We start from the raw sequence: 9,596 nt of genomic DNA, 5'->3' as shown, positions 1-9,596 counted from the left end.
TACTACGGAGCTTTAAGGGGAGATAAGGTAAATTTTATTGTTCTAAAACCAAAATACTCCACCCTGCACCACACTCCCTTTCAGGGAGTAACTAATGACCAGGCCCCAGGGAGTTCTCTTCTTCAAAGGGTGTGGTAAACTCGTTAGTGAAGGTAAGGACTTCAATCGACCTTCACAAAGCCTTTTATGTCAGTGATACTTTCAGAGGTGGCCACTTCTCAGAAAATGGCTTCTTTAGCTGGGTGGGGTGGGGAGGGAGGGAGGGGGTGGGGCTTGGTGGGGGGAATCACCAATTTCAAGATGCAAGAGCTTTGGTAGAGCTAAAAGGACAAGTAGCATTGTATATGGCCCATTCTAACATAAAACAAATAATTACAAATCACAATAAGAAGTATGTTTGCATTGAAGTCAACTAAAAATGTCAAGTTCTGCCTTTACAGGTAATTATAAAGCAATTCAAACAAAAGCCTACCATCACTATATCTAATACAAATTTTAAAAGCTTTTCACTACAAACAAAATCAATTTTTTAGGTACTTTTCAAAGGATTGGAAAGGAATTTTTTTCCATAGTGTCCAAACTCCAAAAGTATGTAGAAAACTGTGCACATTTTAAACCATTCATTCGAAATTAATACAAATATTCTTTTATGAGATGTAAAGAAATTCATTCACTTTTCAGTTTAATTGTGATCTGCAGTAAAAGGTCTGTAATAAGATAAAGTTGAAAATTCACCATGTTCAGTGTTTATTGAATGTTTTGGGGCTTTGATTCAAGGCTGGTAGCCTTAACAAAATTGAAAAATTTGTTCTTGTCACTAAATATATGCTGATTAATTTTCAAGTCATTGCTAGATTTTTGACACCATTTCCAGCCAATTTAAGATAAGATAAGGTAAGATAACTTTATTTATACACGGTATTTCCATCAGTTGTTAATTATCTATAAAGGTATATCTATCTTCCTAACTATAATAAAATCTAATAATAACAATTCAAATAAAAGAAACAAATAAAAAATCTGCTTTTCATGGAGGCCGTGTCTAATAGGACTGAGTGGAGTCCAATTTGATCTGTAATCATACAAGTGATTGAAAAAATTGGATGACTGCAAGGCGGGAGTCCAATTTGTTAATCATGAGTATGATTACAGACAGAATTCAATGACAACAAGTCCTGTTACCAATTAATCATAACTGTTGTAACTTCCAAAAACAACAAATACATTTAGGTCAAATATCTCTGGTAGAGACAATGTCTAAAGTAAAAAATATGTCTCCATTTTGGAAATTCTTCAATTTTTTTAAGGATAAGTGGTTGTTGCTATGGTTATTGTGATTAATTCTGTGATTGGTGGATTTGGCTGAGTAGACTTAGCATAATTGGCTGCTACAACTGTCCAATTTCAGGTGTTCGATTTCAACCAACTGTCCAATTACACTGTCCAATTAAAGCTGTACAGAAAGATAAGTGAAAAATAAAGCAGCTAATGCACCAATCACATTTGAAGAAATTGTAATGGTTATGATTAGTGCCTGAATAGCCTGTTCCAGGCATTCAGTGGGTAAAACAAAGTGTGATAGTAAATGCCGCTTATAGGAGCAGAGAAGTGAAAAAGCAAGGGAGGCTTGGGTTGAGTCACTCAACGAACCCCACTTGACCCAAGCTTCTCTCGCTGTTTCACTTTTCTGTGCCAGTCTTAGCTCTGTTTTATTAACCTGGAGTGAGCTAATGCCTGAAACAACCTTGTGTCATTTTAAAAATTATTTTTGTATTATCCGTGTCAAATTAACATAATCCAATTTCATAAAGAATATGAACAATAAATTTTGGCTACAAATTTACGGTGTCATCTATTTTCTCTGTGCTCAGTGATTAAGCAGATTTTTTCATGTCATGCAATAGCTTGGCCAAAATGGCATAGGTATCTCTTCTATTCTTTAACTGCAATTCAGCATACTGGATAAGACTGGCTTGCAGGCTCAACACCCTTCGCCTATTGTAAGGGATCATCTTTAAAAAAAAAGAATTAAAATCAATCAAGAAAGCAGATTGTCTGCTGCAGTTAGAGCCACATGACAATTTCCCTTTATGTGCCCTTAACAATTATTTATATTATCTGCCATTTTGCCTTTGTTTATTACACCAGCGCAAAGTATTCATTGCCAAATCACCAAATATAGTCTGGGAAAAAATTGTTCATGTGCATTTTTGTCTCTTGGGCTTCTCCGAGGTTAATAGTACTTGCTGATCAGTTTTGAGCTGATCAATCAGCATGCGCAAAAAGCGCTATTAACTTGTTTGGTATATACTAATTTTTTAATATTCAGATTTTTAACATGAAAACAGCACAAATATTCATATAATCCTTTGACATGTGTCTTATATGTAAACCAACAGCAGGGTGGTCTACCTGTAAAACGAAGCGAGAAATGCCACCAGTTAAGGGTAGCATGCAAAATTTTCCAGCTAAACAGTAAGAAAGTCTAAGTAAAACAAAGGTTTTTTAATATCATTTTATTCACCTCATTCTTTGCAGCTTCTGAAATTGAATTTATGCTTCCTCTGCATCATCTTTAGCTTTTTGAAGCTGAAAATAAAAAAAGCATGCATGAAACAATTTGGCATTCTTTAATTGTGGCATTCACTATAATCATTCAAGCTTGACTTGACCTTCAATTTTATTGCTAGCATATGAGCAGCCTTGTGTGAATCAGGTGAAAGCAAACACTCAATCATGTTTAACAAAACAAAAGGGAGGTACCAAAAGAATGCACATCATGTGCAAAGCATTGTGTTTGTCTGAATCTTACCATTTCTTGGTTCTTGGGTTTGGCTTTTTCCAGTGCTTTTGTGGCATTCTCAAACTCAACTAGTTTACACATACGACAGAAACACATCTCCTTCTGGGTTAGAAATGGTCAAAACAAGTGCATTAGACAGTTAAAATGTTCATCTAGGGACAGCAAGAAAAAAGAACTAATAGGGAAAATGGGTTTTCAAAGTTAGGGCACTGGAATTGCAATCTGGAAGTACCACATTTCGGCTCATCTGTACATAATGGTTCCAGATTCAACTATATACCGCAAAGCATTCCACCATTCCAGTCTTTGTTTGAAAGTTTTCCTTTCCTTTTTCGCACAGCAATACAAAATGCAAATTCCCTCAAAGGGTTAACAATACAAGAGCGCTTTTTCTCCAGATAAACACTCCCTTGTGCTACATGGATGCATTTATTTTTGCCTATCACTAAAAAAATTTAATGCAATAAAGATCGAAGGGGTAAAACCCAGTCTTCTTGTTCAAGACACACGTCCCAAACCATGCAGGAAATGGAAAATTGATCAGTCAACAGTCTGACTGATGAATTTCTGTTTAGACATGCAGTGATCCTGAACTTTTCTCTCTGCTGTGATTATGCTCTCATCCTGGCCCACCCCAGAAGAAAATAATCACCTCCTTTCCCCTTCCCTAACCCCACCCATGAAAGGAAAGCCGTTATCCTTTACAGAGTTAAATAAGATCTAAGTTTTCCAATTATACATATTTCACATACCTTGGTAGCATGAATCTGGAATAAAGTTCTAAAGTAAAACCTAATGTGATGTCATCAGTAGTGGACATAACATCCAGTGATTCCTGAAGAAAGAAGAGGACACACACACAAATAAGACAAAACAAATGAAGCTCTTGGAATTGAAAAATACTGCCAGCAACACTAGATCCTGTCTAAAAATACTTCCATACCTTGACACCAATTAATGCATTTGAAAAAGGCACAAAACTCCTGTGAAGCTAAAAATAGTTTTTAAAATTAGCTTTTTCTTACACCCTGACATCAGAATGTATATTCTCAATACTGTTCTTGGTACATATTTTATTATACTGACAAGGAGAAGTTGTTCAACAATCAAGAGCTTCTTTGTTTTTTTCTATCATTTCCTTTATTCTCATGACCTTAATGTACTATGCAGCAGTGATATGGTGAGGAGAATTTAGATGCTGATCACTTCAACAAGAGAGGAAGACATAACTATCACACTACTGCAAATGGAGTAAGTTGTTGATGGGTCTTGTTAGCTGACTTAACCATTCAAAAATATGGAAATATGTTTGCCTCTTATTTTCAGTTCTCATGATGGTTACAGCAAGTAGAGCTAGCATATAAGATGAGGTAAAACAGTGGTTATTCACATGGGAAAAAAAAATCAGCCAAACTATATGTCTGGTCCATCATTGCTTGCATTGGAAGTTTGACATCACAGGTTAATAATGGAAAGATATGAAATAAATATTAAGTAATTATTACAAAATTATATCATTTAGCAATTTCAGACAAAGAACAACAAACCCTTTCAATTCCTTGGTACTATTATCATCACCAGCAGATGCTGTCATGATGTCAGAACTAAAATCATTCACTGCTATAATGCAACACCTAAAATTCACAAAGAAATTCAAAATTACCAAACTTACATATACATGTACAAATATGCCATTATGGTGAGATTGTCATAATCATACATTATCATATGTTATCAAAAACAATCATATATTTTGCAACATCCTAGTACATTAAAATACTCTATGGTTGAATAATACTTCAAGTATGTCTTTGCCACCCTTATGTTGTTTTCACATGAATGTTCTTTAGATATCAATGTTTTGGCCATATTTTCTGTTAAAATTCACTGGACTGGACCATTCACCAAAATCATGAGATCTGAAGTTTTAATTCACTATTTCAGCCTACACAACCTTAATGCAGATTACACATTCCAGCAAATAAAACATTGCTACATACGTTGCTGACTGTGTACCATTTTGGTGAAGCTCAACAAAAAAACATAAGTAGAAAAACATTTATTTATTGAAGGAAATAATCTCAAAATTGTCAAATCTTACTTAGTCAAATCTTACTTAGAAGCTAAACCCATGCATGACCAAAACATTATTTCTCCTCACCACATCAATACAACACCAAGCAGGCAAGTGATGCTCTGATTGTTAGTTGATCCAAAACCAAATTCTCCCAACTAACATCATATGAATTGTGTGGAAGAAAGTTAAGGGAATTACTGAATCATAATGCACCCCTAGAAAAATATTACAACTACTGACCCCATATGTCTCCTTGGTAAGTGGTGTGTACTCTTCCACAAAATCTCTTTTCTTCTGAAATTCTTCAACAAGATCCTAACCAAAAGGAATAACTTCTGGTTATTTTTATTTCTAGGAAGGCCAAGTCATTCTTGTAATGGTTAAATTCAAAAGAAAGTTAGGTCATCTGTGAGCAGGGCCACTGTAACCCTTTAACTCCCAGAAGTGATGAACATGTAACTTCTCCCTTTAATAGCCATATATTATTCAGCAAACAGGTGATGAGAATACTCAGACTCATCAGGTACAAGATATTACCCTGATTGAACACCAAATTCTTGTAACTAATTCACAAGGAAATGTGTAGCAGCTACAGGGGAGAATTAATAATCAGATCTTGGGAGTTTGAGGGTTAATTGCACTTTGGCAAGAGTGTTTCTTCACCCACAGAAGAGAATAAGGTCTAGTAGAGCAACACAAGCTGCTGAGAGGCCTGTGAAGGGTTAACAGTGATAAGGAAGGACCAAGTAATCAGCAGCTTAATCCCTGAAAGTGACTGACATCTAATTTCTCCTTACCATATCCCCACTGAATCAAACATTAAGGTCAGGAGAATAAAGGAACTGATTACAGACTAAAGAAGCTCTTGATTGTTAGACAAATTCTCCATGTCAGCATCTTGGGAAATGTCTAGAGAACAGTATGGAGAATATGCATACTGATGTTAGGATGTGAAGGGTTAAAACACTGTCTCTCTGTATGCCATAATTCAAACTACAAAAATTCATATTTCACAGCCCTGAATGAGACATACACCGTATGTATGATCCAAAACCAAATTCTCTGAACAAACATCATATGAATTGTATGGCAAACAGTAAAGAGAATGACTGAACCATAATGCACCCCTGGAGTAAGATTCTATTTGGAAAAATATAACAACTACTGACCCCACATGTCTCCTTGGTAAGTAGTGTCAGTACTCCTCCACAAAATCTCTTTTCTTCTGAAATTCTTCATCAAGATCCTAACCAAGAGGAACAACATCTGGTTATTTGTATCTCTAGGAAGGCTAAGTCATTTGCATAATGGTTAAATTAAAAAAAAAGTAAGGTCATCTGTGAGCAGGGCCTCTATAACCCTTTAACACCCAGAACTGATAAACATGTAACTTCTCCCCATAATATCCATACATTATTCAGCAAACAGGTAATCAGAATACTCAAACTCATCAGGTACAAGATGTTACGCTGATTGAACATAAAATTCTCGTAGCTAATCTACAAGGACAAGTGTAGCAGCTAGAGGGAAGACTTGAAAATCAGATCTTGGGAGTTTAAGAGTTAATTGCAATTTGGCTGAAGTGCTTCTTCACCTGCAGGAGAGAATGAGACCTGGAGCAACATGAGCTGGTGAGAGGCCTGTAAAGGGTTTAACCCTTTAACTCTCACAAGTGATCAACATGAAACTTCTCCCTATAATATCCATACATTATTCAGCAAACAGGTAATGAGAATATTCAAACTTGTCAGGTAGAAGCTGCTATCTTGATCTAGTATCAAGTTCTCAAAACTAATTTATAAGGAAATACGTAATAGAAGCTAAAGGGGAGAATTTACAATCAGATCTTGGGAGTAAAAGGTTTAACACTGATAAAGAAGGACCAAGTATTCAGCAGTTTAGTCCCTAAGAGTGACTGACATCTAATTTCTCCTTACCATATCCCCCCTGAATCAAACATTTAGGTCAGGAGAATAAAGGAGCCGATCACTGACTAGAGAAGCTCTTGATTGTTAGACAAATTTTCCATGTCAGCAACTTAGAAAATGTTTATACAACAGTATGGAGAATATGCATACTGATGTTAGAGTGTGAAGGGTTAAAACACTGTCTTTCTGTATGCCATAATTCAAACTACAATTATTCATATTTTACAGCCCTGAATGAGACATACACTGTATGTAATTAAACAATAATCCAGTGATATCACAATTTTGCTAAATAGAGACTTCTTAGATAAAAAATCAAAACAAAACAAAAAAAAAACATGGAACATTTTGTACCTTGTGACTATGATGCCTGAAATTATCCACAGCTCATGATAGACTTGTCATAAGACCTTTTTTCACTTTGCTTCTGACTGCCAGCTATGTAAATAAAAAAAAAAGTGTTTATACCTTACAATGTAAGTGTATGAGCATGAGAGATGCCATAGACAAACAGTTAGCCACTGGTCACTGAGTTGAAAAGCCAGGCTGATTAATTTCTCAGAGCAAGGAGTTTAATAATGATTATCAAACTTAGTTTTACAAAGTTGCAACACACATTTTGTCACAAAAGAAATCCCCCAGGCATATACATACAATCAGCGAGAAAATTTTCAACACACTACCATTGAAATGGCAATATTCTGGAATAGCATACCAATTATATTCCTTATTTTCAACTCTTCTTCTCGTGTACAATGTTTCTTTAATTGTTTTACACCATTCTACAACATTGACTGGTGGAAGAGCTTATTGTTGCAGTGAATTGTAGTTCAATTTTCACTCCATTTCTACATAGTTCCTTAGAGGTGGCTCAGTGGATGTTGTGTCAACTGATTTTATCTTTAAAACATTTATGACCCCTTAAGATGAAAATAGTCACAATTATTGTTGATTTTATGAAAAATATACCTATGGAGTTTAAATCAAGTGTTCTTTTGCCATAGTATGTCAGTTTACAAATTTTGTGGAAAAAATCACCCACACTCACAGGGATCATGGCCAAATATCTGTAAGAGGATCTTATTATTTGAAAAACTCACATTTTCCTCTTTCAAAAACTTTTGCAAATCTTCATCTTTTGAAAAGGCTGGGTGAGTGACAACAAGTTGAAAAAATCTGAAAAACATTAAAAATTTTAATTCTTGAGATGGGCTAATATGCAATGTAAACATGAGAATAAACAGTGTCTCCCAGAAAGTACATTAAATTTTAGAGAGAAAATAGTATCTTCAAGAAAAACTGAATATTTCCTGAGGAAGTTTCTCCAAGATCTGTTTGTTGTTTCTTGTTGGGTTGTTTTCTATGTTAGTATTTCTAGGAAGGCTAAGTTATTCGCATAATGGTTAAATTAAAAAAAAAAAGAAGGTCATCTGTGAGCAGGGCCTCTATAACCCTTTAACACCCAGAACTGATAAACATGTAACTAATCTCCCCATAGTATTCATACATTATTCAGCAAACAGGTAATCAGAATACTCAAACTCATCAGGTACAAGATGTTAAGCTGATTGAACACAAAATTCTTGTAGCTAATCTACAAGGACAAGTGTAGCAGCTAGAGGGAAGACTTGAAAATCAGACTTGGGAGTTTAAGGGTTAATTGCACTTTGGCTAAAGTGCTTCTTCACCTGCAGGAGAGAATGAGGCCTGGAGCAACATGAGCTGGTGAGAGGCCTGTAAAGGGTTTAACCCTTTAACTCTCACAAGTGATCAACATGAAACTTCTCCCTATAATATCCATACATTATTCAGCAAGCAGGTTATGAGAATATTCAAACTTGTCAGGTAGAAGCTGCTATCTTGATCTAGTATCAAGTTCTCAAAACTAATTTATAAGGAAATACGTAATAGAAGCTAAAGGGGAGAATTTACAATCAGATCTTGGGAGTTAAAGGGTTAACACTGATAAAGAAGGAATAAGTATTCAGCAGTTTAACCCCTAAGAGTGACTGACGTCTCATTTCTCCTTACCATATCCCCACTGAATCAAACATTAAGGCCAGGAGAATAAAGGAGCTGATCACTGACTAGAGAAGCTCTTGATTGTTAGACAAATTCTCCATGTCAGCAACTTAGAAAATGTTTAGAAAAAGTGTGGAGAATATGCATACTGATGTTAGGGTGTGAATAGTTAAAACACAGTCTCTCTGTATACCCTAATTCAAACTACAATTATTCATATTTTACAGCCCTGAATGAGACATACACTGTATGTAATTAAAACAATAATCCAGTGAGATCACAATTTTACTACATAAAAGACTTCTTAGATAAAAAATCAAAACAAAACAAAAAAACCATGGAACATTTTGTACCTTGTGACTATGATGCCTGAAATCATCCACAGCTCATGATAAACTTGTCATAAGAACCTTTTTTCACTTTGCTTCTGATTGCAAGCTATGTAAATAAAAAAATGTGTTTATACCTTACACTGTAAGTGTATGAGCATAAGAAATGCCATAGACAAACAGTTAGCCACTGGTCACTGAGTTGAAAAGCCAGGCTGATTAATTTCTCAGAGCAAGGAGTTTAATAATGATTATCAAACTTAGCTTTACCAAGTTGCAACAGACATTTTGTCACAAAAGAAATCCCCCAGGCATATACATACAATCAGCAAGAAAATTGTCAACACACTACCATTGAAATGGCAATATTCTGGAATAGCATACCAATTATATTCCTTACTTTTAACTCTTCTTCTCATGTACAATGTTTCTTTAAT

At 35.1% G+C, this 9,596-nt stretch overlaps 1 protein-coding gene across 5 annotated transcripts in view; it reads right to left on the bottom strand.

Annotated features, from left to right (window-relative positions):
* Positions 1-9,596, bottom strand: part of LOC131783598 (sorting nexin-5-like) — a 41,719-nt gene that overhangs the window by 30,631 nt on the left and 1,492 nt on the right. The window contains exons 3-13 of one of the 5 annotated variants that reach the window (XR_010719190.1): positions 9,184-9,268; positions 7,909-7,984; positions 7,163-7,246; positions 6,050-6,126; positions 5,121-5,195; positions 4,351-4,437; positions 3,747-3,794; positions 3,556-3,638; positions 2,813-2,905; positions 2,525-2,589; positions 413-2,012 (exon numbers count right to left, since the gene is read on the bottom strand). The gene's annotated coding sequence lies outside the window, so the exon portion shown is untranslated. Of the gene's footprint in view, positions 1-412; positions 2,013-2,524; positions 2,590-2,812; positions 2,906-3,555; positions 4,438-5,120; positions 5,196-6,049; positions 6,127-7,162; positions 7,247-7,908; positions 7,985-9,183; positions 9,269-9,596 lie in introns of those variants that run through there. The other 4 variants (XR_010719192.1, XR_010719189.1, XR_010719191.1 and 1 more) reach the window with 4 other exon arrangements.

This window comes from Pocillopora verrucosa, chromosome 11 (genome assembly GCF_036669915.1).
Source record: "Pocillopora verrucosa isolate sample1 chromosome 11, ASM3666991v2, whole genome shotgun sequence".
In the NCBI taxonomy this organism is placed as follows: Eukaryota; Metazoa; Cnidaria; class Anthozoa; order Scleractinia; family Pocilloporidae; genus Pocillopora; species Pocillopora verrucosa.
This window is presented reverse-complemented; position numbering and strand designations above follow the sequence as displayed.